The sequence below is a fragment of the Panulirus ornatus genome, chromosome 8 (assembly GCF_036320965.1).
Source record: "Panulirus ornatus isolate Po-2019 chromosome 8, ASM3632096v1, whole genome shotgun sequence".
In the NCBI taxonomy this organism is placed as follows: Eukaryota; Metazoa; Arthropoda; class Malacostraca; order Decapoda; family Palinuridae; genus Panulirus; species Panulirus ornatus.
Genome location: NC_092231.1, coordinates 20,247,862 through 20,264,224, shown reverse-complemented (window position 1 = coordinate 20,264,224; position 16,363 = coordinate 20,247,862).

The following is a 16,363-nucleotide window of genomic DNA, read 5'->3' as shown; positions in this document are numbered from 1 at the left end:
TCATGTTAAAAACTATGATCATTGTATTGACTGGAGTAACGCTATCTCAGTTGTTAACTCTAACTCTATTACCAAGAGAAATATCATTGAATCTTCTATTATTAAATACACAAAGAATTATAATCTTAATATTAGTGATGGTCTGTACAAATTAGATAACTTAATTGTTGATAAGATTTGTAAAATGATAAGTTTATGAACGCTCGTTGTATGTTTTGGACAATCACGTTTACCAAATGGCGTCCTAGCTTCGTCTCTTCGATGTATATCAACTGACTGTTATATTCCTCTCTTGTGTCTCCCCTGATGATGTGATTATTACACGATAGTGCACTTGGGAACTTTTCGTGTTTCATTTTCCCCGTGGACTCATAGGAATATATATATATATATATATATATAGGGGAGATAGAATACTTCCCACGTATTCCCTGCGTGTCGTAGAAGGCGACTAAAAGGGGAGGAAGCGGGAGGCTGGAAATCCTCCCCTCTCTTTTTTTTTCCAAAAGAAGAAACAGTGAAGGGGGCCAGGTGAGGATATTCCCTCAAAGGCCCAGTCCTCATCCTCTGTTCTTAACGCTACCTCACTAATGCGGGAAATGGCGATTGGTAAAAAAAAAAAAAAAAAAAAAAAAAAATATATATATATGTGTGTGTGTGTGTGTGTGTGTGTGTGTGTGTGTGTGTGTGTGTGTGTGAAATTCGAAATCAATGAAGATAACACAGACATAAATCCGCTGACTGTTAACAACACCGTGAGACCTTGAGTCACTTTTCATAACAACCTGTACTGACAAGGTGTTGTGGGAGGGGCATTTCTACTCCCATCTCCCCACGATGTGAAGACCAAGCCAAGTGTTTAGCATACTATGTGAAGACAGAGTGAGTGCTAATTAATGGCCATCAGGCACCGTCCTGCGCACCAATCAGTGGGTCTATTGTCACGGTCTTCCACACTCGTCAGTGGCCCCTCTGGCATTATCTAGTTTACCACCAATCAGCGGCCTCCTCCTGCTTGGGACAGAGGCTACCATCAAAGGAGGGTCGAGGATGTCTAACAAGATGACAAAGGAACGCTGACCCGCCTTACCCACAGGAACAGACCCTCACACACACACACACACACACACACACACACACACAGTCCCTGGACAACCTACCCTTGGAGTCTCTCTGGAGGAGCGTAACAAGCAATCTCGTCATAATATTTGTGGGTAAATACTTGTAAGTCAAAAAGGTTAATTTCGGAGCCTAAACCACGACATCCTTTCTTCTTTGTGGGCGGAGTAATGGGAAACTTAATGAAATGTTTGAGATAGTGTAATAAACTGTTGTTTTAAAACGTAATGAAATTCACTACCACAAAAAAAAGAAAGATGCCTTTTGCTTTAGCCCGCATCAAAAGCACAGCTACATTACTTACATTCATCTTTATAAGTGGCAATAGAATAAGAAAAAACTGAACGGTGCAAATATCTTCAAGAATTAAACTTAAAAATTTATAGAATATGAGACAATTTATTCAAGGATCTTAATTATCTTCTTGTGAGTCCTTGTTGATAGAGAACTGACTATCACAGAGACAGTTTCTGAGTTCATGATTTGTTTTCAAGGCAGCTATCTCCTGTACACTACACACGCATACATATACCCCAGCCCTCACGGGAAGATAAACAGCTGGGGTGGCTGCAGGTCGACTACCACGCCAAAGTTTCGAACTCAGGTGGGTCTCTGTGTGACTCATGGTCAGCAACGCTAACCACTAAACCTCAAAAGCCCATTTCGGTCGCAGTGAGTCAGGAACAGAACCTAACCAAAGGCTTGCATCTTTCATAAATCTCTTGAAAAACATTCACTAAGAGTCTTCATATTTAACATATTTGTAGAAGCATTTACACGAAAGGTTTGCATATTTACGAAGCTTTCTAGATGTTTTACTTTAGCTACAATGGAAAGCTTCTCAGTCTAGTATATATTGTACTATCAAGAAATATAGTTGAGCGATATAATGACATTGGTATCTTGGTAAGTCTGTGTATGTTTACATGTGTAGGAATATATCGGTGTGTATTTGTGTGTCTGTACATGTTCGTTTTTATGTGTACATAAGTTGTTCTATCCGGCAAACATGGGACTGGCGGTTACACATATAACACTAGGTCTTGAATGAGGAACTGGTTGGGAAACGACTCGTGATGCTTCTTGGGTAAATGGTGTAAGGAGCATTATATAGATAATGAAATCCTCTTAAAAGTACAGGCAATAATACCTACAAGGATGGAGTACAAACAATGGATCGTAGGCGGGAAGTATTCGACAGTTCAGAAACCTTGGGATGAATGGGCAAGTGCAGGAATTAAATCACAGTTTACCTAAGAAGTTAAAGATCTGGTCGTTCAACTACAGACTGCTGGTCTTTACATTGAGTCAACTTTCACAGGAAAGGTTTCATTTACAAGATTGGAAGTTTGCCAAAGTAACACCAATAGACGTGAATAACAGTAATACAATACGTTCCCTCCTGAAACTTACCAACCAGTTACTTCACAGGTCGTGGCCTGGTAAACCCATGGACACTAACACACGAGACAGTAGTGTGAATCATCTACAGGACCACCACTTGATTAATGGTTCTCAGCATGGTGTTCGACGTGATGCTAGGCTTCACGTTCCTGGGCCACTATCTCTTGCAAGATTGGCGTGAGACCACTTCAGGCGACAGGTGCAGAGCCCCATCCTACAGCAGGGTGCACCAGAGGTACGGTAGGTGGTGGTCACCGTGCCTAATGGTGGTAATAGCGGTCGTGGCCAGGATGAAACCGGCGTTGGCCACCAGGATAGCAAGGTAAGCGATCTGATGCTCTGGTCTAGACAACACGGATGGACAGCAGTAACATAGAGTTTCGGAGCGAGGTCTGCACCTGTGGGAAGCACAACCTGTACACATGTCCAGGATGACTCGCCCTACACCTACAAGGACGCCCCACCACACTACATGTCACCAAGAGGCACAACACTGCCCTCACACCAGAGACGATGGTTAAATCTATCATGATACTAGGCAGTGAATTAGACACAAGACGCCTACACATCACCCAGCATCGCGTTACAACCAATAAGAGCGCAGCGCTACATGCACGTCCTCTTACTAGTATTAGCCTTCTTCACCCAGCTACACGCAGTCATTTTCAGCTGCTCTACCGACCTCTCCAAGCGCTCTTGGATTCAGATCAAAATGTTGAGACAACACTAACCAATCAAAAGACATATGAAACAACTTGAAAAATACAGAAAGAATCTGATAGAATACAAGTTACTTGTTCATTTTAACAGAAAATGTTTACAAGAACAACTGCTATGAATATATATATAATATGTGTGTGTGTGTGTGTATCTATATACAATGTCGGGGTTAAAAAGACAATAACAATGAAAAAACAAAACCTGGCAGTTAGCAGTTCGTTAATAATGGTGATCAGTTAAAGTCACCATAGATGCCAATAAACAATGGTTTAAGTAAAACCCCTTTTCCGAGTGTTCTTATATTTTGTTTTATATTCTGTCTCACTTTTCTTATACAAGTTTTGTGATGCAGTATTTCTCTCTTTTGTAGATTCCTGATGATGCCTCTGTGATGGACTACGGATAACTGATGTTTGAGCACTCACCTAATGGCAGAATGATACTGAGAAGATTAGATAACATAAGAAAGAAGATTAATAACTAAATATCCCGTCGTATTCAAATCTATGTGCATTAGAGAAAACCTGCTCCCAGCGTATTCAATTCTATGTGCATTAGAGAAAACCTGCTCCCAGCGTATTCAAACAGTGAATCAGGGTTCAAATAGAACAAGTGGCCCCCAAAATACTGTCATTCATTGCCAGAATCCTGTCTAAATGGCTGGACACAGGAGAGAATCAAAATCTTAATTAGGCTGCTTTACTTTAATAGCAACCTAAACCAACATCATGCAAGAACAATCCATGCTAAATATTAATTACAATTAACACCTAAAATGCAGTGTATCTACAAGTATAGGTGGCATAGCGACACACATTTACAGTGGACGTAAGAAGTAAGGTGTATGACCAATGGTACACAACGAATGGCTTACACATACGTGCTGGGTGGAACTAAAACTCACCACTATGTTACCACTTAACACCTTCATACAACTGCGGAATACCCTGAGGTAACACCTTCATACCCTGAGGTGTGATCAAAGTTCGATCGGAAAGAAGTGTAGGAGGAAAGTGGTCAAAGGAATGAAGAAGAAGGAGAGGAAAAGCACAACAATGTTACGTCATGTTCATAGAAGATAAATGATTGCCTACATCTCTCGAAGCTCTTAGATATCACATCCATTCATACTTTACATTACTGAGGTGGAACATTATCAAACGTGTATCAGACTAACTCTGAAGAGTGTGTGTGTGTTTCTGGAAGAGAGTTTTATTATACTCGTATTGTCTCCCTTCCACACCTTCTTAACGTTATTTGTAATTAAGATAAAGAGCTACAATGTGAGGTTGAGGGTTAAACAGCTGTCAGAGGAGAGATGTGGGAGGGGCCTCCGTTAACAGCCTTCGAGTTTATAAATCATTATGTGGATGATAATGATTGGGAACACTTCTTCAAGCTATGCAGCAACCAGAGTTAACCAGAGGTCATAACAACAAACAGCTGGGTAAATAAGCTGGTTAGAAGCGATGCTCAGCGCTGGTTCAGTGTTAGGACGGTGGATGGTTGGAGTAGAACAACTCACTCGTAAGGCGGTGAAGGCTGGCAGTCTACAAAGGTTTACAATGCTACTTGATGTCATAGAAAGTTCAGGAGATGGGGTCCTACGACCGTAGATCTTTCCCCCATGCTTAACATATAGGTGATCACACGCAGACAATGAGTGCGTTTTTCGTAATTGGGTTATGTGAGCACATAAAGGTAATTTCATGCACTTGAACTGGTCATTTTACCCTTAATTCATGCATCACATTTATATTTCAATCAGGTAATCAAGTGCTGATTGCTTAATCAGTGGGGGAGGAAGCTCACTTCCACTATTCAGTTAATTATCATCAATCACTTTATTTTTCCAGACTACGTGAGGCGCTGGCAATGTATAAATAATGGAGTAGGATGATGGGCGAGGAAGACGGTATGGTAAATACTGCTGTAACGAGCACTAGGGGTGAAATTAATTATAGAAATGAGCGAGATCGTTGTCAGGAATGAGGGTGATGGTGTGAGGTACGAGCGACGTCAGCGCTGCTACGGATGAGAGAAGCGACCTGAGAGGATTATGAGGCAGTAGTGAGAGGAACGAATTAGTGTGAGGTGATGAGCGTGAAGTGTCAGGAAGAGGAGAGGCGGTGGTAGCGTAAGGTCAGACATAACAAGGCGACTGAATCTTTTATCCTCCCGAGGAAAAGTTTAGCACATGTTATTTTATCATTACTTTGCTAATGAAGGTAAACACAGGTGAGCCAAGACTCGCTGTCTTTATTATAAAAGATGTTATACAGAAGGACAGTGAAAGGTTCTGTACGCTTAACTTCATCTTGGACGTGACCGACATCCTAAAGATCGAATGAGAGCTTTCGTGTATTCATTATTGTCTGACACAAGAGGGAAGCTCTCCAGATATTATTATGTTCACCATGACCAACATACATGATATGGGTTTTCTGAGAGTCTTCCGTCATGTTTGTATCCTCTTTGTTCGTTCGTTGCGAAAAGTCAGATTTAAACATATTTGCTAATCATTAAGAATTCAATGGTCTGAAACTCCCAGCTCTGTTGTAATATTACCTCACATACAGTATGGTCTGAACCTCCAGCTCTGTTGTTATATTACCTCATACAGTATGGTCTGAGCCCCCAGCTCTGTTGTAATATTACCTCACATACAGTATGGTCTGAGCCCCCAGCCCTGTTGTTATATCACCTCGAATACAGTATGGTCTGAGCCCCCAGCTCTGTTGTTTTTATGTATTACTCGATAACGTAGGTCTGAGCCCCCAGCTCTGTTGTTTTATTACCTCGAATACAGTATGGTCTGAGCCCCCGCTCTGTGTTTTATTACTCGAATACAGTATGGCTGAGCCCCCAGCTCTGTTGTTTTATTACCTCGAATACAGTATGGTCTGAGCCCCCAGCTCTGTTGTTTTATTACCTCGAATACAGTATGGTCTGAGCCCCCAGCTCTGTTGTTTTATTACCTCGAATACAGTATGGTCTGAGCCCCCCTCGAATACAGTATGGTCTGAGCCCCCAGCTCTGTTGTTTTATTACCTCGAATACAGTATGGTCTGAGCCCCCAGCCCTGTTGTAATATTACCTCGCATACAGTATGGTCTGAGCCCCCAGCTCTGTTGTAATATTACCTCGCATACAGTATGGTCTGAGCCCCCAGCCCTGTTGTAATATTACCTCGCATACAGTATGGTCTGAGCCCCCAGCTCTGTTGTAATATTACCTCGCATACAGTATGGTCTGAGCCCCCAGCTCTGTTGTAATATTACCTCACATACAGTATGGTCTGAGCCCCCAGCTCTGTTGTAATATTACCTCGCATACAGTATGGTCTGAGCCCCCAGCTCTGTTGTAATATTACCTCGCATACAGTATGGTCTGAGCCCCCAGCCCTGTTGTAATATTACCTCACATACAGTATGGTCTGAGCCCCCAGCTCTGTTGTAATATTACCTCGCATACAGTAACTCTGCTAACCAATCAGTTAACGTTGTCCACACGTATTCCTTTTTATAAGTAATAACGACCCAGTGCCTCCTGCAACTTTATTCAAGACATATAAACAGTCTCGACACATTTATTACGACACACTACATAAATTTTCCTCTTACATCTCCATTAACATTGTATTCTACATATCATGTGGCGGGAATGGTCGTTAGTGAGCATGATGGTTGACGGGTGAGTCATCATTTTCTTTTTTACGATAGTGACCAAAGGAGGTTCTGCACTAATGATTAGGAAATGCCATAATAGAGGCAGTGATGGTGGTGGCATGGTAACTGTGACCAGGTGAGACACTGCACTGGTCACCTGGTGTACCATGATGGAGGCACTGGTCCTAGTGACCAGGTGAGGCACTGCACTGGTCACCTGGTGTACCATGATGGAGGCACTGGTCCTAGTGACCAGGTGAGGCACTACACTGGTCACCTGGTGTACCATGATGGAGGTACTGGTGCTAGTGACCAGGTGAGACACTACACTGGTCACCTGGTGTACCATGATGGAGGTACTGGTGCTAGTGACCAGGTGAGACACTACACTGGTCACCTGGTGTACCATGATGGAGGCACTGGTCCTAGTGATCAGGTGAGGCACTACACTGGTCACCTGGTGTACCATGATGGAGGCACTGGTCCTAGTGATCAGGTGAGGCACTACACTGGTCACCTGGTGCACCATGATGGAGGTACTGGTCCTAGTGACCAGGTGAGGCACTACACTGGTCACCTGGTGCACCATGATGGAGGTACTGGTCCTAGTGACCAGGTGAGGCACTACACTGGTCACCTGGTGTACCATGATGGAGGTACTGGTCCTAGTGACCAGGTGAGGCACTACACTGGTCACCTGGTGCACCATGATGGAGGTACTGGTCCTAGTGACCAGGTGAGGCACTACACTGGTCACCTGGTGTACCATGATGGAGGTACTGGTCCTAGTGACCAGGTGAGACACTACACTGGTCACCTGGTGCACCATGATGGAGGTACTGGTCCTAGTGACCAGGTGAGGCACTACACTGGTCACCTGGTGCACCATGATGGAGGCACTGGTCCTAGTGACCAGGTGAGGCACTACACTGGTCACCTGGTGCACCATGATGGAGGCACTTGTCCGGAGGCAATGAGCTCAGTGGATGAACAAAATCAAGAAATACAAAGATGGCTGATCAATATCTGCTTCTGTTGACAATGGTGTCTTGAGCAATATGAAAAATAGATGCATAACATAACCACTACATTTCTTACTTCTTTTAGTGACATTCTGCATCGATTTGAATATATAAAAATATGGCAACTGTTGATTCATTGGGGAGTGACTCATTCTCCACATGAGTCATTTAGTCTGTGATAATTCTAATACAGATCCAGAAGAATACATCGTGACATCATTCAGCGCCATGTTTTAACCTGACATTTATCAATACTATGTATCATTCTAACATTATTCATTACTCCGTATCATTCTGACTCCATTCAGTATTAAGTACTGTCCTGACACCATATAGTGACAAGTTGTGTTTTGACTCCATTCACTGATGAGTAGTGTTCTGATACCATTCACTGATAATAGTGTGTCTGACCCCATTCAACGCTGAGTATCTCTAAAAAAAGAATAAGATATATGTGACTATTTTTGTTCCAGTATTCCCGTCACATATTCTCACCATAAAATGTTAATGACAAACAAAGTGCACATAGCAAAATAGATGACGTTGTTCAATAGACTGGTCATCGCCCTTCTTTCTCTAGTTGTTCCACTCGTGGAGTTGAGGACAAAGAGAAAGAAAAAATATAAAGAGTTAGGTCGGTTAGTCTGCACCTAAATGCTTGCCAGTACCAAAAAAAAAAAAAAAAAAGACGCATATGTCTGTATTTCGGAACTGGCAAAGATGTGTATGTCACCTCTAGCGACATGAGTACGACAGCTTTGATTAAGGACGACAGCTTTCATTATGGTATATCCATACCAACTTAACCATATCTAAAAAGATTGAGATATCCACCGATGAAGAAACGTAGATATGGAAGAGACAAGTTCATTCTCCAACACCCTAGTAACTTTTGAAGACTATATAGCCTTAGTGAGATGGAGACCCAAGATAGACCAGAAGTAGTGTGTAGCAGCTGATGAAGCACCCTTGAGGGCCTGGGGCTGGTGTGTGGCGTCTGATGGTGGTAGTGACGCTCTGGACCCGTCCACGGTCACCACTCCTTCAAGAGGCAGTGTGTCCCCACCATGGTGCACCAGGTGGTCATCACTGTGCCTCATCAGGCCACACACTCACCACTCCATCACCATCATCTCTTTTACAGTGAACCTAATCATCAACATAGTATCTCACTTGGTCACTATCATAACCAAAAGCACATAACTTTCAAATGTCAGACATTAAACTCACTAACGAACAATCCAGCCACGTAACGTGTGAAGTAGAATGTTGATGCTAATGTAAGAGGAAATGAAATGAATCACAGTGAAGGTGATGATAGTGTTTACATATGTCGAACATGGTAGCGGGAGAGAATGAATATACATATTTCCGGTGAAAATAAAACAGTGTAGACAGTTTTGAGTGACTGGTTGGGAGACTTCTATGAAAAGCAACTGGAGGGAACAAAACAGATTAGAACTCAGACCATTATTGGTGTTGATGGGAACGCTAGAGCAACTTGAAATGTGACATCTGATGAAGAAGAATGTTGAGGATACAAACATACAAGGGGAAAAAAATCATCTCAGAAAAGCAAATACTGTTGACCTTTGAACATCTACTTGTTCTGTCAGGCAGAAAACATGATAAGACACCTCTCACTGTATTTGAGGACGTCAGTCACACTCAAGATAAACTGCAGCATCAAAAAAGAATTCTCACTGGCTCCTACGCTTTTCCTTTTTTTTTTTTTTCAACGAATATAGCGACTTACAGCTTACCTGTGTTTACTTTTATTAGCAGAGTAGCGGTAAAATATCACGCGTGCTAACTTTTATTCGGGAAAATAAAAGATTCAGTCGCCTGGTAACAACTGACCTAACAATATCTCTCTCTCTCCAGACACAACCTTCTACACTGTTCACGGTCCTCACCCGCCCCTCGTACCACTCGCCTCATACTCCTCCACATCATAACCTGTCACACTACCTCATACCACCTCACTGACTCTCACAACTCACACGCCACTTGCCCCATACCACCACCACACTGGCCTCGATCACCTCTCCCACTGTTAAGGCTAACCCCCACACTACAGTATTCATCACACTACCCACCTTACCCATCACACTGCCTTCCTTACCCATCACACTGCCTTCCTTACCCATCACACTGCCTTCCTTACCCATCACACTGCCTTACTTACCCATCACACTGCCTTCCTCAACCATCACACTGCCTTCCTTACCCATCACACTGCCTTCCTTACCCGTCACACTGCCTTCCTCAACCATCATACTGCCTTCCTTACCCATCACACTGCCTTCCTTACCCATCACACTGCCTTCCTTATCCATCACACTGCCTTCCTTACCCATCACACTGCCTTCCTCACCCATCATACTGTCTTCCTCACCCATCACATTGCTTACTTACCCATCACACTGCCTTCTTTACCCATCATAATGCCTTCCTTACCCATCACACTGCTCTCCTTTCCTCATCACACTGCCTTCCTTACCCATCACACTGCCGTCCTTACCCATCACACTGCCTTACTTACTCATCACAATGCCTTCCTTACCCATCACACTGCCTTCCTTACCCATCACACTGACTTACTTACCCATCACCATAACTTACTCACCCATCACACTGCCTCCTATAAAGCAAATACCTTATTTTTCTCGGAAAAAGTAACTGAAGATAATTAATCAAATAATGAATCTGAGCTTTCTCTACTCATCTAGCAATTAAAAGCATTTAATACTGATAGATTAAATCAACTGTTAATTGTCCGATTGATGTATAAATTCTATGCATAAATTAAGGGTAAAACCGCCTGTTCATATATATCAAATCGTCCACACGCTCACCCAAGATACACACACACAGCCCAAGGTCGGACCCGCACGGGTTCGAATCTTGGGCGCGGCTGTCGGCCTACACCCAACCCAGATGTTTATCCCTTCTTGGCTTCAACTGGTGTGTGTGTGTGTGTGTGTGTGTGTGTGTGTGTGTGTGTGTGTGTGTGTGTGTGTGTGTGTAGTGCATAGCAGTAAAGACATGACATGTATACCTATAAAAGACTAAGAGACGAGATAACACCAATGTAAAACTATCTCCCTGTTACATATCTCCCTGTAACACACACACACACACACACACACACACACACACAACCAAGGATTATATGGACTTTGTTGCTGCTTACTTCATATGATAATCATAACTCCTATATTGTTTTTCATATAATAAAAACTATATTGTTTTTAATATAATAAAAACAGGTCATAATGCAATAGCTGTTGCTTCACTGATACAATATTACGCATTGACAAATACTGATCAAACAAGAGGAATAGAAAAATGTCATAAATGGTATAAACCAAGATTAGCCCTGTAATGAATGAGTGTCCAGTCCAGTCAGATCATAACTCTTCCCTCTAGACAGGTCAACTGCCTTATATTCAGTCACAGGACACAGTTTAGTTCTTATGACGCATTGGCAAGGTCTTCGCTTGATCACACGTGTAAAGACCAAAGTGTTGGCCCTACCCTACTCCCGGAAGCACGTGTAAAGACCATATCTAGTGTTGTCTCCACCTTCCTCCTGGAAGCACAAGTGGAGACCATTTCTAGTGTTGTCTCCACCTTCCTCCTGGAAGCATATGTGGAGACCATATCTTGTGTTGTCTCCACCTTCCTCCTGGAAGCATATGTGGAGACCATATCTTGTGTTGTCTCCACCTTCCTCCTGGATGCATATGTGGAGACCATATCTTGTGTTGTCTCCACCTTCCTCCTGGAAGCACATGTGGAGACCATATCTTGTGTTGTCTCCATCTTCCTCCTGGAAGCATACGTGGAGACCATATCTTGCGTTGTCTCCATCTTCCTCCTGGAAGCATACGTGGAGACAATATCTTGCGTTGTCTCCACCTTCCTCCTGGAAGCATATGTGGAGACCATATCTTGTGTTGTCTCCCCCTGTCTCCTGGAAGCATATGTGGAGACCATATCCAGTGTTGGCTCCACCCTTCCCCTAAATGCATGTATGGAGACCATTCCCTGGTACTGGCTCCTTCTTGCTCCTGGATGCATATATATAGACCATACCTTGTAACTGCCTGTCTGAAGTTTATGGGGAAGGAGTTTTACACTCGTGGGGCTCCAGCTTCAGAACATTTTCTTTACCCCAACTTCTAAAATTTCTGTATGTTCTCTACATCAATCATGTCCAGTCACTGTATTCCGATCAACCACCGCTTTAAACCGTAAAAGTACTTTCCCACATATTTTGTAACAGTTTTCTTCCTTAAAGTTCACTCCATTAACTCTCGTGTCAGATTTGTTGCTGACGATGTATCAAAAATTTATGTTAGTATGTATGGCCATAAAATGTAGTAATAATTGCTTGTTAGTCCCCTTCATCCTATGTACTCATTTTCCTGCTGATGTAGAAAAGTTTCCTTTGCTAACTCTCAAAAACTCGCATTTCCATTACTCCCTGTCGTATGTAAATCCGTTTTCCCAGTCTCTTCAAAACTGAAATTCTCCATTACCACTATTTTACCTTCTATGTGAAGTGAATAATCTACCGCTACATTGAACTATTCTGATAGTTCCGTGATTGTTATCATTGTATATTTCTTCTCGATTGTTAAGATTCTTTGAACGATTACATAACATCCAGATCAATATGGACTTCTTTCCTACAGTTACCCCTTCCATTAAGTAGCGTCTGAATGGGTCATTATCTACAGTTTCCTGAAACTTAAATGCTGTCTCTCATTGGAAGGGTCAATCCTTCTCCTCCTCTATCTTCTCTTTCTCTTCTTACTATCATACACCCAACTTAACAGAACAGGTGTGAGATCTTATCTTTACATTCTGCAAGCTTTGTTTCCATTCCCAACAATATCAGGTGCCTTTTCCCTTACGCGATCCTTGAATACCATTTCTTTACTATTTGCGACAGATCCATCATCATTTGTATACATTACTTTAAGTCTGACACTTGCATCACCTGACATTCCTAACCTCAGGCTGGTCAAGTTACTCTGTCCTCTTGCCTTATCTCTAGTGTCTCCCATTTTTGTCCTCTAAATGTATTCGTTCCTTTTTTCCCTATCATCCACGCTGAATTCTACCTTGTTTATAAGTTTCTTAACCTGTCCAGGGGCTCTGGCTAGATGACTCCCTATTAAATATAACCATGATTTGGTCGTCTTCCGACGTCTTGAATGCAACTACCAATTCTTCTTTCTTTTATCACATAAATTGCTGGCAATTATAAAGCCTCCAATTTTTTCCTGTAACTGAATATTTTCTCTTTCGTTTTTCTTTTTTTTAAGTGTATGACCTTCCGAGGAAATCTAATTAATGATTTACGTCCGTCAATCTCCTAATCTATTAAACTTTCTAATTCTGGTGCCTTCCTCTTTTCAGCTAGATCCTGCAGGGTTGAACTGTCAACCTGCGTATCTGTGATATCTTTTTTTCTAAAATCTCCCTTTCAGCTAACAGGCTCTGCGCTTCTCTAAACCTTTCATGGACCAGGTCATAAACTTCCTTGATTGCTCCATCCACAACAGTGCCCATTATTCTTTTAACTGCGTCACTTAATTTCCTATGTACCTATGTTTGACTATCCGCAGGTCTCTGTCCATTGTATCATTGTTCGTTCTCTGAATCCGCTGTTCAGCCCACATAACTGCTTCTGATTCCCCTCCCTGCCCACTATTTTCAACAGGTTGTGTATTTCGTCTTCCAGGAAAGCCTCTTGTTCAAAAGCCTTCAGATTATCTAGTATAAACCCTTTTGATGTCAAACGCTCTTCAGTCGTTCCACTTTCCTTCTCTCGTTATGTTTCTGCTGAAAATAAAGTGAAATGATTCTGTGTTCATGTCCGTTAACATTTTTCTAAACCCCAGCCGTCCTCTCTCATCCAACAGCACTTTCTTGTGCTCTGAAATGACTTCTCAGTTGCTTTATCTCCTCCTTCCGTTGCGACAACCTCTCCTCCTGCCTCTCATTGGTCTACATAAGTTCATCCAGTCTTATGGTCTCAGTTGATTCATCCTTTAATTCTCCCTTAAGTCTTCTTCCTCTGGATCTGGGCACTACAGATCGTTCAAGATACCTTTCCCGTGTCTGAATGCATCTGTGATTTAGGAATGAATTTAAAGTGTATTTTTTTCTTTACTTGGATGACAGCTTCAGAACAGGCTTGGGTCAGGGCTAATCTGCTGGTCTCAATTTGCTTGTCTTATGTATGACACCCTATTACCTGGCTCATATATGATAGAGGATCTTAAGTTACTCCTGCAGTTATCTCAGAACAACAGATAATTGGTCGTTTATTGTCTCAAACTTATTTCATTGTCCTGTCTTTCGCTTTACTGAACTTTGGCAACATTCCTCATACTGAACATGAAATTCTTTGGTTTTCACAATATCACTGTTATTTTACTATTCAGTTGCGACGTAGATATGGAATACGTTACAGAAATATTTTCAGGAATAAAAGGGGGGTTCATCTTTTTGGTCAAAAACAGACTCTATCTTGAAAAAGACATTCTCCGAAGCAGCTGGTCATATCAAGAGGCAGAATGACTAAACAGTGACAAATGCTTTTAACTCTGATTTACTGCTGTACTCCTCTATACAATTTATTTCATAATCTTCTGTACTCACATTAAACCTGTTACTCACGAGATTTTCTGGTCATAAATCTTCACACCGTTTGCTGGTTATGGCTCCTCCCTGCTCCTGGACACGTATGTGCAGACCATACCTGGTGTTGGCTCCTCCCTGCTCCTAGAAGCACATGTGGAGACCATACGTCATAGTGACCTCTCCCAGTGGCGAATATTGTTTGCGGTAAGTAGACAGAACTTAACAGTAACAACTGATATTCCTTCACTAGTAAATGATAACATGGAGTTTGGAGAGGGACCTTTTTCTATAAAGATAATCAACTGTAGGCTGTCCTATGAATTGCCAAACCTTGTGTGCCTATTGTCTGAATCTACCACATCACCTTTCTGTCTGTTCCCTTATTGCAGTGGGGAAAATGAAATAGTACTTCATCGAAGAATCATTCAAACAACGACAGATACAAAAGACAATTGAAGCCACACCTTCGTGGTCTGATGACCGAGACAAAAGATAGAAAATACTGCTACTGCACACAGAAAATCCGAATGAGAGAAAAATCATTGAGGAAAAATTCAATTCCTGTGAAAGGTGAGATATCTTCAGAAATGGACTTGCCAGTAAAGTAAAAAAGATGATTCTGGGAACTCCAGCCTGTTCCCTGCTGGTGGTTCCTGATTCTCGTTGAAAATAATTTCATACTTTCTTTCGCAGAAAAAAATGGCAGATAGATAGTGTTGGCCACTCAGTCCAACACGGTATTTGCTGTCAGGCCACCAGCACCTATGTTACTTTTGGTCGGTCAGTGCCAGGCCTCCTTACAAAGGGAACATGCAATGCCAGATGACCTTGGTCGGTCGACCAGTGCCAGACCTTATCATATCAGAGACACACAACGCCAAGCGACCCTGGTCGGTCAGTGGTCATCATATCAGGGACACAATGAAGAAGGTGATGTCCATTTCCCGCCCTGTTGTGCACAGTGAGGAGGGCGAGTGGTGGCAGGTGTTCTTGTGCCGTTGGCAATATTGGCGTATGTGCAATTACACACACAGACAGACACACACACACACACACACACACACAGGATGAAAGGCACCGATACAAAATCATTACTTCACTCATCCTAGCACAGATATTGAGAACATCATATGCGACACACCTACTGGAAGAAGTGATCCTGTCATGCTCAAGTTTAATGTGTAGTAAAGGAGAATATAAGAAAAGCAGAAGTGAGACAAATAATCAAGTGGAGATATATAATGGTGGAAACTTCACAAAACCTTAATCATTTCTATGGCAACGTAGATTGGGAAATGGAATTCAGTCGCCAGGAGCCATGGCTTTGTGTAGAGGTTCTGTGAAATCTACAGTGAGAGAATAGAGGCATGGGTACCTCAGGCCTTAAATACAGAGGGAACAGTAAGAGAGAGAGAGGAAGGAATGATTTAATAAAAGACGTCATAAAGCAAGGAAGCTTCGAGACGTCCAGTGGCGAAGATATAGTCAACATTCTAGTCAGCCAGCACTGGCAAGGTGTGAGAGTGCACAGATCGAGTAAGGCAAGATAAGAAAAGAGGGACAGAGAAATTTGAAAATGATGTTGTGGACGAGGCAGCCGATACTCTAAAACTATTCCACAAATCTATCAGGAGCGAGTTGTCAGTCAAGGAGCACTTGATCAGGTAAAGGAAAATATTGTAGAGGATTATCTAAGCGTATGAGAGGAAACTGATGGCAAGTGCAGAGAATTTTTACAATGGAAGACACTATAACCCCAGCATCAGT